This window comes from Eubalaena glacialis, chromosome 18, assembly GCF_028564815.1.
Source record: "Eubalaena glacialis isolate mEubGla1 chromosome 18, mEubGla1.1.hap2.+ XY, whole genome shotgun sequence".
Taxonomy (NCBI): Eukaryota; Metazoa; Chordata; class Mammalia; order Artiodactyla; family Balaenidae; genus Eubalaena; species Eubalaena glacialis.
The window spans coordinates 62,710,964-62,726,580 of record NC_083733.1 but is presented as its reverse complement, the minus strand read 5'-3'; positions in this window follow the sequence as shown (position 1 = coordinate 62,726,580).

Genomic DNA, 15,617 nt, shown 5'->3' with positions numbered 1-15,617 from the left:
CTTCTCACTAAATTATTTTTGGTGTGGAAATTAGTTACCAAAAATGTTGTTTACACAATGAGTTTTTGATGATAATACATATTTCAGAAATTTCTGTTTTAATATTGATAGGTATAACTCACATAAACACAATCCACATAAATACAACCCACATAAATTATTGGGGTCTTTCATTTTTAAGAGTATAAAAGCAGTCCTGAAACCAAGAACTTTGAGTAAATCTTTAGGTTTTTTATTCTTGTCTGCAAGCCCAGCAGATTTCGGAATTCTCTGAAGGCAAGGTCCCCGTCTGTCTTATTGGACACATACTTAAGGTTTGGCTAGTAGTATGGGGAGACTTAAATGTTACTGTCAAAGATCTGAAGGCAAAAAGAAACGAATGGGAAGACCAATCCTCCCACCTCATCCTCACCTCCACATTACTCGGGGGACTGGAAGCGAAGCCCATGCTCCAGACGAGGGACTCGGCCTAGAGCCTGGACTGAGCAGTGGGGGAGGATGGAAAGGGAAGGAGGTTGGGCACATTGTCTAAACTGCACAACAGGAAAGGAAGGAAGGAGGGACGCATGCGCATGTGTGCCCGTGTGCGCGGGTGTAGGGAGGGAGGTGGGTGTTGGAGAGGGCGGAGCCGCGGATTCGTTCCCTCTGTCAGAGGTGAGCGAGGGGAGTGGCGGCGCATGCGCAGAGGAACGCGGGAAAGTCGGTGCCTGAGGTAGAGCGAGGAGCGTCGCGCGGTTAAGGCCTGAGGCCTGAAGGGGCCTGAGGTGGTCGCTAGGCTCCTCAGTTGAGCCTTCTACACCCTTATTTTAGGCTGACTGACCAGACTGAAGAGTCCAGGCCTCGAGGGTGAGGGTGAATTGGCCCCCGCAGGATCCCTGAAACGTTCATAAATCTGGGGTGTGTGAGGTTGGGTGTCACCCCCTGGGGTCACTGGACTTCGCCAAGGGATAACAGGCCACCTGACGGAACCTCCCAGACCCCGGGCTCTGTGGAGCTGAGAGGTCAAACGGCCCGAGAGGGCCCTCCTTTTTTCTCCCCTAGGACCTGGGAAATTGGCGTCAGACCCTTCTTTCACCAAATCGGACTTTGAGCCAATCCCAAGGCCCGACCTTCACGGGAAGCGGCCGTCGGTCCCTGCCCAATTGGGGAAGCCCGTTGGTTCAGGCTCCCAGGTGGCAGAGACCGGGTCTAGCCTCCTCACACGCCTGTTACGGACGAAGTTATTGCCTGCTCCTTGAGGAAGCTGGACACCAGCTCTCTCTTTTCGTTTTTGGGGTTTATAGTTCCAGGGGGGGAGGTAAAGGGAGAGGAACGGGCGTTTCCGGGAGGCCCGAGCGCTCTCCGGAAGGCATGGGCCTAGGAGAGCAGTTGCTGGGAAGGGTGGTGTAGAGCCTCACGCGTTGGGCCACCATCAGGGCCTCTCCAGGCTGCGAGGAAGGGTTTACCAGGGAACCAGGGGGCTTTGTAGGTGTCACATGGCCGGTTTGCAGAATCTGTTTGCTGAAACTTAGTTCTCTCAGTAAGTCAAATTTACCAATTTACCAGAAAACTTGTAAATTCTGGTAAATGTACCAATTTACCAGAACACACTTTCTGAATGTGTTCAAGAAAGGTGGATATATTTTTCATGGGTACAGTTTTCCTTTGTTTAGTGGAACTCGGTGTCAGGGTCAGTGTTAACATGCATTATGGGAATCAGAAGTACTCCTTGTAATTTTGAGTTATGGTTCATTTCAGCTGCTGGCAAACCGTCTAGTAATAGTGAAGATTTGTGATCTTAGGTAAGCTGCCGACTCTTCTTTTTTAAATTTAATTTAATTTAATTATTATTTTTTTATACAGCAGGTTCTTATTTGTTATCTATTTTATACATATTAGTGTATATATGTCAACCCCAGTCTCCCAGTTCATCCCACCAGCTTCCTCTTCTTGGTTAACTTTTGAACAAATTGAAGTAAGATTATTGTTTTTCTGTTTATTCTGAAACCCAAAGGAAAGAATTCACTATGGACACGCTTTAGAGTTTCTCTTACTTGCTTTTGTGTTGATAATCTGAGGCTCTCTGTTTCTTTTTCATATCCTTAGCTTTTGTGACAGCATTTCCTTCTGGCATTTCTCCTAATTCTCTGGCCATTTCTTCTTCTTTTCTTTATATTTTATTTTTAATGTTCTAAATCATGAAATATGCATCCACAAAAGGGCATAGAATGTATAAACAGAGTTTTAAATGAATAATTATAAAGCTTACATCTGTGTAACTACCAGCCAGATCAAGAAGTAGAATATTACCATGACTCTGAAAGATCTTCTCTCATTATCATTTCACAATCAAGTAGCCCTTCTTCCCTTTTAGAGGTAACTTCAAGTCTGACTTTTGTGGTGATCATTTCCTTGACTTTCTTTATACTTTCGCCATGTATATGTGTATCCCTAAATTACTAGTTTAATTTTGCCTCTGTTTTGAACTTAGAAATATGGACTCATTCTGTCTAGAATATTTTATGCTATGCTTCTTTTGCTCAGCATTGTGAAATTTATATTGTTGAGTGTAGCTGTAGTTCCTTTATTTTCTTCACATATGCATAGTATTCTTTTGTTTGAATAGTCTATGATTTATGCATTTTACTGTTGATGGGCGTTGGTGTTTTTCAACTTTATGACAATTATGAATAATGTTGCTGAGAACATTCTTGTGAGAAGTAGAAGAATGTAGTTGGTTAAGAGCTGCTTCTGAAACCAGACTGTGTTAAATCCTGACTACCACTCATTGGAGGTGTAACGATGAGAAAGTTGTGTAACTTCTTTGTGTTTCAATTTTTTTCACTTTTGTAAAATGGAGGTAAAAATAGTACCTACCTCCTAAGGTTATTGTGAAGAGTAATGTAATTTAAAAATGTAAAGCATTTAGAACAGTGCCTGACACAAAGCAAGCACAATGTGTTAGTTATTATTATTACTGTATTCTGTTGCACAAGTGAAAGAGTTTCTCTAGGGAATATATTGGGAGTTGTTGGGCCATAGGGTATGTGTATATTTGATTTTACTACTAATACTAGGTTGTTCTCCAAAGTAGTTATGACAATATACAGTAACGTTAATTGAGGATGAGACTTCCTGGTTGCTCTACATCTCATCAACACCTGGTATTATTAGACTTTTCCATTTTTTCCCAGTCTGGTTGGTGTGCAGTTGTATTTCATTGTAATTCTAATTTCCTTTCACTGATTATTAATGACATATTTGTAATAGTTATTGGGATAATTTAATTAAATGAATTATTTAATGATTATTTAAATATTATAAAATATTTATGAAGTGCCTGTCAAGCCTCTTGCCCATTTTCCTATTGGGTTGTCCGTATTTTTCTTCCTAATTCGTAGGTGTTCTTTATATCTTTTGAATATTAGTCATTTGTTGTTATGTAGGTTGCAGATATCTTCTCCCATTCTACAGTTTTTCTTTCTATTCTCCTTTTGGGGTCTTTTCAAAAAAGGAAGTTTTTAATTTTAATGTAGTAAAATGTATCAAATTGAAATTTTATGGTCATTGCTTATTGTGTCTTTTATGAGAAATCTTTTCCTATACCAAGGTGTTGTGTTTCAAGGGGCACCATTCACATCAGCAGTAATTTTGTTCCCTGGAGTAGTATAAGACAGTGATTCTCCATTCTTTTATATTTTCTAGAATTTTATAGTATTGTTTTTCACATTTACTTCTTTTGTCCATCTGAGATTGATTTTTGCAGTTATTTGAGGTAGGGGTCAGTTTCTTTTTTTTGCTGTATGGATACCCAATTGTCCCAGCACCATTTATTGAGAAGTTCACCCCCTACTTACAGGTCTGCTAAGGCATATCTATCATGTATCAGACTTAATATAACGATAGGTCTAATTTTAGGCTCTCTATTCTGTTCCATTAGCCTATTTGTTTGTCCCTGTCTCAATTCACACTGCCTTACTACAAATTTATAATAAAGCTTAATACTTGTTAGAGCATGTCTTCTCACTTTGTTTTTATTAAGGAGTATCTTAGCTATTTTTGGGCTTTTGAGTTTTCAGATAAATTTTGGTATCAAGGTTGAGCTAGTCTTATAAGTTGGGGAGTGTTCCTCTTTCTCTTTTCTAGGAGAGCATTTCTTTCTTAAAGGTTGGTAGAATTTGCCATTAATGACATCTAGTATTAGAAAGGTTTGTATATATGTGTGTGTAAGTGTGTGCACGAACACATATGTGTGTTTGATTTTCAGTTACAGTTTCAAGTTATTTAATGATTATAGGACTTCCTGGGTTCTTTATTTTTCCTGGGTAGTTCTTTGGTTAATTTTTACAAGGTATTTGAGTATTTCACCTATTTTTTGAAATTACTGGTGCAATAATGTTAATATTCTTTATTGTTATTTATTTAATATCTGCAGCATCTATAGTAATGTCCCCTTTTTTTATTTCCTAGTACTGATTATTTGTACTTTTCCTCCTTTTTCTTTTATTTTTTTAAAATTAATTAATTTTTGGCTGCGTTGGGTCTTCCTTGCTGCCTGCAGGCTTTCTCTAGTTGCAGTGAGCGGGGGCTACTCTTTGTTGCGGTGCATGGGCTTCTCATTGCGGTGGCTTCTCTTGTTGCGAAGCACGGGCTCTAGGTGCGCAGGCTCAGTAGTTGTGGCACATGGACTTAGTTGCTCCACGGCATGTGGGATCTTCCCGGACTAGGGCTCAAACCCATGTCCCCTGCATTGACAGGCGGATTCTTAACCACTGAGCCACCAGGGAAGTCCTCCTTTTTCTTGATCAAGCTTATTAGAAGATTGTCAACTTTATTAGTTCTTTCAAAGAATTTTTGGGCTTTGTTGATGATTTTATTGTTTGTTTTCTATTTCATTAAGCTTTGGCTATTATGAATAAAACTGCTATGACTGTTCTTGTAAAAGTCTTTTTGTGGCATATGTTTTTATTTTTCTTAGGTAAATCCATAGGAGGGGAATTACTGGGTCTAGCAGTTTAATAAGAAACTAAGATTTAAAAAGCCCATTTTCTTAAGAAACTGCTAGACCTTTTTCAGAATGGTTGTACCATTTACACTCCTGGCAACAGTATATGAAAGTTCCAGGTGCTCCACATCTTTGCCAGCATTTGGTGTTAATCTTCTTAATTTTATCAATTTTGGTAGGTAAACAGACCAGTATTTTTTTTAAATCATTATATTGTTCTCTTTCTTATAGTTATAAAGTTGTACACTCTGTATTTATTTAGTGATCACCTTAGAACTTAAAAAATGCACACTTAATTTATTGAAGTTACAGTATGTCTCCCCTTCTCCCAGAAGATGCAAAGAACTTAAAATATTCGAATTCTATTTACTTTCTTCTCAACTTATATTTTATTATTCTGATGGTTTTTATTTTTACTTTTTAACCTCCCAGGACATTATTATTTTGTTTCATATAGTTATTTTTTTCATTCGTATTTTCTTGCATATTTACTACATATGTATTTTTTGTTTCTCTTGGTTCTCAAATCAGCCATCTGGGATTACTTTCCTTCTGCTTGAAAGACGTTTTAGAATGTCCATTAATGAAGATGTGTTCGTGACTGATTGTCAAAATGTTTTTGTCTGTTGTAAACTATTTTTATTTTACCCTCATTTAAAAATATTTTATTAGGATTTAAGGTACTAGATTAGCAGGCTTTTTTTCTTTCAATATGTTGATCATATCCTCCCACTGTCTTGTGGCTTCCATTTTTGATATTGAGAAGTCACCCTTATGTCTCTCCTTTGCAATAGTCTGTATTCTTCTTATGAGTGTTTTGAAGTGTTTTATATAAAATAATATTTCTGTATACAGAGTTCCTTTGGTCTCCAGTGGACTTCGTTGGGCTTTTTGAATCTGAGATTGGTTTATTTCACCAGTTCTGGAAAATTGTCTTAATCTTTTCAGACATTGTTTCTGCACCATTTTCTGTTCTTACCTTCTGAAAAGAACAATTAAATATCTGTTAGACTTTCAAAAATTTCTTTGATTTCTGTGTTTACTAACCTCCTTTTGTATTTTCCATGTCATTATCTCTCTGTGCTATGTTCTTGGTTATTTTTCTGACCTAAGTATTTCGGTTCACAAATACTATCTTCAGCAGAATTGAATCCACTGTTAAATTCATTCAGTAAACTTTTAATTTCAATTATTGTGTCCTACATTTCTTTTTAAATCTGTGAAATCACTTTTTATAGAGTCCTGTTCCCTTGAGATATTTTCAGACTTTTCCTTTATTTCTTAAAAAATAGAAACCAGTTATTTTATTGACTTTGTCTAATGATTCCTTTATTTGATGTCTTTCCTCATTTGATTCTGCCATCTGTTGTTTCTGTCAGTTCTCACTAGTGCCCTTTTTCCCTTATGTGCTATGATTCTCCCTGTTCTTGACAAGTTGTTTGTAGGAATAATTTAAGGCCTTAAAATTAAGGTGTCTTACTCCAGGAAAGATTTCAGTTTATTTCTGCCAAGTATCTGGGGGGACACCATTAGTCTTGTACCAATTATACTTAATTTGTGGGGTTTAATAGTATATTACTGTGATTTTAATGTGCATTTCTCTGATAACTAATGATGTTGAGGACCTTTTTTCAGATGTATTAATATATTGGCCATTTGTATGTCTTTGTGAAGTGTCTTTTTAAATCCTTTACCCATTTTTAATTGTATATCTTTTTAAAATTGAGGTATAGTTGATGTATTACATAAGTTACAGGTATGCAACATAGTGATTCACAAGTTTTAAAGGTTATACTCCATTTATAGTTATTATAAAATATTGGCTATATTCCATGTGTTGTACAGTATATCCTTGTAGCTTATTTATTGTATACATAATAGTTTGTACCTATTATTCCCATACCCCTGTTGTATATCTTTTAATTAAGCTGTAGGAGTTCTTTATATTCCCTAAATACAAGTCTTTGTCAACTATATATCTCAGGATCATTTTCTTCTAGTCTCTGACTTGCCTATTGATTTTCTTAAGTCTTTTGATGAGCAGAGGTTTTTAATTTGGTGAAATCTAAATGATTAATTTTTAAAGATTATTGCATTTTATGTTCTACGTTTGAAATTTTTGCCTACCCCTAAGTCACAAAGGTATTCTCTTTTGTTTTCTTTTAAATGCTTTATAGTTTTAGATTTTACATTTAGATCAATGATTCATATCAAATTAATGTTTGTATATGGTGTGAAATGGAATTCGAGTTTCATTTTTTTCCTCATATGGATATTCAGTTATTCCAGAAAGGACTTTTCTTTCCCAGTTGGATGTCTTTGTATTCTATTTCAAGAATCAAAAAACGATATGCTGGGACTTCCCTGGTGGTCCAGTGGTTAAGACTCTGTGCTTCCAATGCAGGGGGTAAAGGTTCCACCCCTCGTCAGGGAAGTAAGATCCCATATACTGTGCATCATGGTCCAAAAAAAAAAAAAAAAGGACCGTATGGTTTATTTCTGAATTACATTGCTACTTTGTTTTTTTTTTTTGGCCACGTGTTGTGGCATGCGGGATCTTAGTTCCCCAACCAGGGATCGAACCAGTGCCCCCCTGCACTGGGAGCACATAGTCTTAACCACTGGACCACCAGGGAAGTCTCCTACCTTGCTACTTTTTTTTTTTTTTTCCTTGCTACTTTTATATGTTAAATCGACCTTGCATTTCTGGGACAAACTCCATGTGATCATTAGTTATTACTCTTTTATATATTGCAGGATTTGCTTTGTAACTTTTGTTGAGGATTTTTGTCTTCATCTATGTTCATGAAGATGTTGGTCTTAAATGGTCTCTTTTACTAATATGTTTATCAGGTTTCGGCATTAGGGTAATGGTAGCCTTATAAAATGGATTGGGAAGTGTTTCCTCCTTTTCTATTTTCGAAGTACTTGTTCTTGGTGTGTTGTTTTTTTTTTTTCAGTAGTCTATATAATTCACTATTTGAAACCATCTGGGCATGGAATTTTTTTTGTGGGAAGGGTTTTAATAAGGAATTCAATGTATTTAACAGACATAGGACTATACAGATTTCCCATGTCATTTGATATCAATTTTGTTAAGTTGTATTTTTAAGGAATTCCCCCATTTCATCTAAGTTGTTAAGTTTGTTGGCATAAAATTCTTATAATATTTTCTTATTATCCTTTTAATGTCTATAGGGTATGTAGTAATAATCCTCTTTCATTCCTGATATTGGTGATGCGCATATCTCTTTTTGTCCTATTGTTGATCATTTCAAACAACCAGTTTTGGCTTTCTTACTTTCATCTAGTGTCTGTTTTCTATTTCATTGATTTTTGATTTTATATTTATATTTTCCTTTTTTCCATTTTAGATTTACTTCTTTTCTTGAAACCTTCTTGTAAGACATTGATTTTAAACCTCTTTTCTAATTTCAGCGTGTAAAGCTATAAAATTCTCTGTAAGCATTGCTTTTGCTGCATTCCACAAATTTTGGTATTTTATAGTTTTATTATCCTTCAGTTTAAAATGTTTGGTAGTTCTCTGTGATTTATTCTTTGACCTACGGATTGTTTAGTAATACATTCTTTAATTTCCAGGTATTTGGAGTTTTCCTTAAATATGTTGTTACTGATTTTAAATTTACTAACGTTGTAGTCAGAGAACATACTCTGTGATTTCAATCCTTGTAAATTTATTGATACTTGTTTTATGGCTTAGCACTGGTAAAGTGTATGTATTCTGCAGTTCTGAGGTTCTATAAATATCATTTAGGTCAAAGCTGCTGATAGCATTTTTGGATCTTCCTTATCTTTACTGATATTTTGGTCTTATTTTTTTCTGTCAGTTACTGAAAGGGTGTTAACTTCTACCATGATTTTGGAATTAATTTATTTTTTCTTTGACTTTTGTAAACTTTTGCTTCATGTATTTTGGGACTTGTTATGTTTGTACACATTTGTAAACGTTGTCTTCATGATGAATTGACCTTTATTATTAGTAAATGTCCTTCTTTATATCTCATAATACTGTTTATCTCAAAGACAATTTTATGTTATTCTAATAAGGCCACTATAGCATTTTTATGCTTAATTTGCATGATATATCTTTTTCTAGTAATTGACTTTCATCTATGTCTTTGAACTTACAGCACATCTCTTCAGAAGCATCTAATTGGTCTTGCTTTTTTATTTATCCTGACAATTTTTGCCTTTTAATTGGAATGCTTAAACTAAAAACCTTTACTGTAATTGATATGGTTGGATTTTGGTCTCCCATTTTATTATTATTTTTCTTTTTGTTCATTTTGGGGTTCTGTTTCTCCTTTCTATCTTCTTTTAGATAGTTTGAATAATTTTTAGTATTCATTTTAATTTACCTATTGTCTTGATAACTATAGCTCTTTGTAACATTTATTTACAGTTTTCTAGGGATTACAATTCATATTCTTTTTATAGTCTATTTAGAGTTAATATTTTATCAATTCACATAAAATGTAGAAATCTTGCAACTATATAGGTCCAGTATTTGCATCCCCCCCACCACTTTCAATGTGTTTTACATCTACCATGCAGTATAAAACATACAACTTATAATTTTTTTGTTTGTTTTTAATTAATTTTTATTAGCGTGTAGTTGATTTACAATGTTGTGTTAGTTTCTGCTGTACAGCAAAGTGAATCACTTATACATATACATATATCCACTCTTTTTTAGATTCTTTTCCCATATAGGTCATTACAGAGTATTGAGTAGAGTTCCCTGTGCTATACAGTGGGTTCTTATTAGTTATCTATTTTATATATAGTAGTGTGTATATGTGAATCCCAAGCTCCCAATTTATCCCTCCCCCCCCTTTCCTCCTTGGGAAACCATAAGTTTGTTTTCTACCTCTGTGACTCTATTTCTGTTTTGTAAGTAAGTTTATTTGTACCATTTTTTTTTAGATTCCACATATAAGCGATATCATATGACATTTGTCTTTCTCTGACTTACTTCACTCAGTATGACAATCTCTGGGTCCATCCATGTTGTTGCAAATGGCATTATTTCATTCTTTTTTATGGCTGATATAACTTATAATTTTTTGTTTTAAAAATCCATGTGTATTTTAAAGAAAATAAGAGGAAAATATAGTTTTTATATTTCCCACATATATACCATTTCCAGCATTCTTTATTTGTTCCTGAAGATCTGAGTTTCCCTCATTGTTACCCTCATTCTCAGAACTTCCTTCATCATCTTTGTTGTGTGGGTCTGCTGTGATGAATTCTCTTAGTTTCTCTTTATTTGAATATGTTTTTTTTTAAGGATATTTTTGTTGATTATAGAATTCTGATTGACAGTCTTTTTTTCCCCCTTTCTATACTTTGAAGATGTTATTCATTCCCTTCTGGCCTCCATAATTTCTGATGAGAAGTACACAGCATTTAGTATTCTTTCCTTGTATATAATATGTTCTTTTTCTCTGGCTGCATTCAAGGTTTTTCTCTTTATCTTTGATTTCCAGCAGATTGATTGTGCTCATGTTAGACATGTTTCTCTTTGTATTTATCCTGTGTGGCATTCTTTGAGCTTCTTTAGATAGAAATCTATCTCTTTCACCAACTTTGGGAAGCTTTCTGCCATTATTTCTTCAGATATATTTTTCTGACTTATTTTCATTCTTTCCTGTCCTTTAAGGCTTATCCATTGTTAGACCTTTTGATTGGCCTCCCAGATCCCTAAGACTTTGTGACTTCCATCTTTTTCCCCCTTTTTCTTTCAGAAGTTGGATGATTTCTATGAGGGCATCTTCAAGTTTACTGACTCTTTGCTCTGTTATATCTGTTACATTATTTAGACTATCCAGTGAATTTTAATGCAGTTCTGCCTGACAATTTTATTTTATTTTAAAAAAATTTTATTGAAGTATAGTTGATTTACAATGTTGTGTTAGTTTCAGGTGTACAGCAAAGTGATCCTGTTATACATATATTTATTCCTTTTCATATTCTTTTTCATTATGGTTTATCACAGGGTATTGAATATAGTTCCCTGTGCTATACAAGACATCTTGTATATAATAGTTTGCATCTGCTATTTATCCATCTTGTATATAATAGTTTGCATCTGCTAATCCCAAACTCTCAGTCCTTCCCTCCTCCACCCCCTCTCCTCTTTGGCAACCACAAGTCTGTTCTCTATGTCTGTTTATCTGTTTCTGTATCATAGATATGTTCATTTGTGTCGTATTTTAGATTCCACATATAAATGATATCATATGGTATTTGCCTTTCTCTTTCTGACTTACTTCACTTAGTATGATAATCTCTAGGGCCATCCATGTTGCTGCAAATGGCATTATTTCATTCTTTTTAATGGCTGAGTAATATTCCATTGTGTATATATATCACATTTTCTTTATCCATTTATCTGTTGATGGACATTTAGGTTGCTTCCATGTCTTGGCTATTGCAAGTAGTGCTGCTATGAACATAGGGGTGCATATATCTCTTTGAATTATAGTTTTGTCTGGATATATGCCCAGGAGTGGGATTGCTGGATCATATGGCTACTCTATTTTTAGTTTTTAGAGGAACCTCCATACGGTTTTCCATAGTGGCTGCACCAATTTACATTCCCACCAACAGTGTAGGAGGGTTCCCTTTTCTCTACGCCCTCTCCAGCATTTGTTATTTGTAGACCTTTTAATTAATTAATTAATTTATTTATTTATTTTTGGCTACGTTGGGTCTTCGTTGCTGCGCGCAGGCTTTCTCTAGTTGTGGTGAGCGGGGGCTACTCTTCGTTGTGGTGCACGGACTCTAGGCGCACGGGCTTCAGTAGTTGTGGCACAGGGGCTCAGTAGTTGTGGCTCACGGGCTCTAGAGCGCAGGCTCAGTAGTTGTGGCGCATGGGCTTAGTTGCTCTGCGGCATGTGGGACCAGGGTTCAAACCCATGTCTCCTGCATTGGCAGGCGGATTGTAGACCTTTTAATGATGGCCATTCTGACTGGTGTGAGGTGGTACCTCATTGTAGTTTTGATTTGCATTTCTCTAATAATTTGTGATGTTGAGCATCTTTTCAGGGGCCTGTTGGTGCATTAATTGATTTTTCAGTGTTGCATTCATTCAGCCTTGCATACTTGGGGTAAGTCTCATATAGTCATGGTGTATAATTCTTTTTATACATTGTTGGATTGTATTTGCTAATATTTTGTTGAGGATTTTTTTTTTTTTGGCCGCGTTGTGTGACGTGTGGGATCTTAGTTTCCTGACCAGGGATTGAACCTGCGCCCCCTGCATTGGAAGCGTGGAGTCTTAACCACTGGACTGCCAGGGAAGTCTGAGGATTTTTGCATCTATGTTTATGAGAGATACTGGTCAGTAGTTTTCTTTTCCTGTGATATCTTTGTCTGGTTTTGGTATCTGAGTAATGCTGGTGTCATAGAATTATTTCCTCTGTGTCTGTCCTCTGAGAGATTGTAGAAAACTGGTATAATTTCCTCCCTAAATATTTGATAGAATTCATTAGTGAACCCCTCTGAGCCTTGTGCTTTCTCTGTTTTGGAAGGTTATTAATTATTTATTCAATTTCTTTAATAGAGACAGGCCTATTTAGATTGTCTGTTTTGGAAGATTGTGTCTTTCAAGAAATAGTTCCATTTCATCTAGGTTATCAAATTTATGGGCATAGAATTGTTCATAGTATCCCTTTATTATCCTTTTAATGTCCATTGGATTTGTGGTTATGTCTTCTTTCATTTCTGATATTAGTAATTTGTGTCCTCTTTCTTTCTTTCTTAGTTAGCCTGGGTAAAAGCTTATCAATTTTATTGATCTTTTCAAAGAACCAGCTTTTGATTTTGTTGATTTTCACTATTGATCTCTGTCTTCAGTTTCTTTCTTTTTTTTTTTTTTTAATAAATTTATTTATTTATTTTTGGCTGCGTTGGGTCTTCATTGCTGTGTGCGGGCTTTCTCTAGTTGCGGTGAGAGGGGGCTACTCTTCGTTGTGGTGTGCGGGCTTCTCATTGCGGTGGCTTCTCTTGTTACGGAGCACAGGCTCTAGGCGCGTGGGCTTCAGTAGTTGTGGCGCACAAGTTTAGTTGCTCTGCAGCATGTGGGATCTACCTGGACCAGGACTTGAACCCGTGTCCCCTGCATTGACAGGAGGATTCTTAACCACTGCGCCACCAGGGAAGTCTCCTGTCTTCAATTTCTGCTCTGATTCTTATTATTTCTTATCTTCTGTTTACTTGGTATTTAACTTTTAAATTCTTCTTTTAGTTTCCTAAGGTGGAAACTTAGATTATTGGTTTTATATCTTTCGTCTTTTTTAATATATGCACTCAATGCTATAAATTTCCCCCTAAGCACTGCTTTTGCTGCATGGTCCCACAAATTTTGGTAAGTTGTATTTCATTTAGTTCAGAGTATTTTAAATTTCTCTTAGGATTTCTTCTTTGACCCATGTGTTATTTAGAAATTTATTGTTTACTCTCCACGTATTTGGGGATTTTTCCAGTTATCTTTCTGTTATTGAGTTCTAGTTTAATTTGATTGTGGACTGAAAGCAGACATTGTATGACTTCTTGTCTTTGAAATTTGTTAAGGTGTTTTATGGCCCAGAGTGTGGTCTGTTGTGGTGAATGAGCTTGAGAAAAATGTGTATTCTGTTGTTACTAGATGAAGTAATCTGTAGACGTCAACTATATCCTGTTGATTGGTGGTGGTGTTGAGTTTGACTATATCCTTACTGATTTTCTGCCCGCTGATTTTCAGTCTTTGTTCTCTTTGCTTTTCAGTTTTGGAGGTTTCTATCTGAGATATTCTCAAGCTCAGAGATTATTTTCTTAGCCATGTTCAGTCTACTAATAAACCCATCAAAGATATTCTTCATTTCTGTTACGGGATTTTTTTTTTTTTAATCTCTATCAGTTCTTTTTGGTTCTTTCTTAGGATTTCCATCTTTCTGCTTACATTGCCCATCTGTTCTTGCATGCTGTCTACTTAATCCATGAGAGCCCTTAGCATATTAATCATAGTTTTTTTGTTTGTTTTTGGCTGCATTGGGTCTTTGTTGCTGTGCACTGGCTTTCTCTAGTTGTGGCTAGCAGGGGCTACTCTTTGTTGTGGTGCGCAGGCTTCTCATTGTGGTGGCTTCTCTTGTTGCAGAGCATGGGTTCTAGGCACACGGACTTCAGTAGTTGCAGCACTTGGGCTCAGTAGTTGCGGCGTGTGGGCTCTAGGGCGCATGGGCTTCAGTAGTTGTGGCGCGTGGGCTCAGTAGTTGTGGCTCGCGGGCTCTAGAGTGCAGGCTCAGTAGTTGTGGTCAGGCTTAGTTGCTCCACGGCATGTGGGATCTTCTCGGACCAGGGATCGAACCCGTGTCCCCTTCGTTGGCAGGTGGATTCTTAACCACTGTGCCACCAGGGAAGTCCAGTCATAGTTGTTTTAAATCCCTGGTCTGATGATTTCAACATCCCATCCATGTCTGGTTCTGATACTTGCTGTCTCTTCAAATTGTGTTTTTTTGCCTTTTGGTATGCCTTTTAATTTTTTTCTTGATAGGCTGAATATGATGTAATGGGTAAAAGGAACTGCTGTAAATAGGCCTTTAGTAATGTGATGGTAAGGTGTAGGGTGAGGGGAAATGTTCTGTAATCCTGTGACTAGATCTCAGTCTTTTAGTGAGCCTGTGTTTCTGGACTGTGAACTTTACAAGTGTTTCTCAGGGTTTTTTTCCCCTCTCCTTTTAGGTGGGGCAGGATGACTAGAGTGGGCTGGAGTTGGATATTTCCTTGCCCTAGGTGGGTTAGACTCTGATATTACCCCAACAGAGTAAGCTCTGGTTAACTAGTTTTTCCTGAGGGCAGGCCTTGTTAAGAACAGAGTGCTCTGGAGCAGTTCAAAATGTTTCTTTTTTTCCCTCCCCCTGCTGGAAGCACAAGGGAATTTATCTCTCATATTCTGTAAGAACCTGGTCGGGCTCCTGGATGTTAAACTCACAAAAATGTGCCCCTCACCAAATGACTGTGGCCCTTGGAGTTTTAAACTCTCAGAGTTGTCCACACTGAACCTCTAGCAATTCGTCAATTACAGTCAGGTTTTCCTATCCTGGTACAGGTTCTGTGGTGATTTTTGCTCATGAGTCTCTGCTCCAGTCATTATTCAGTGAATCTTTGTATTTGCCTGTTTCTTCAACATTGAGGGCAGTGATTTGCCCTGTGTCCTCACTTCCGTTAGGGATCCAAGAAGAGTTGTTGTTTTTTTTCAGTCTGTGCAGGTTTTTACTTGTTAGGATGGAGTGGCAAGGCCCACCTTACATGGGAATCAGAAACTGGAAGTCCAACCCAGATGTTTTTCAAGTTCCAGTATTAACTTCTTATTTTGACATCATTTGAGACTTACAGTTGTAATTTTGGACTTAAAATTCTTCTGTCTTTTCTTGTCTCCCTGACTTTGACATTTTTAGTGAATACAGGCCAGTTACCTTATAGAATTTCCCTCAATTTGGGTTGGTGATATTTCCTCATGATTAGATTCTGGTTATACATTTTTGGTAGGAATACCACTGAAATGATGTTGTGTTCTTCTCAGTGCCTCATATCAGGAAGCAAATGGTATCAATTGACTTTCATTACTTGG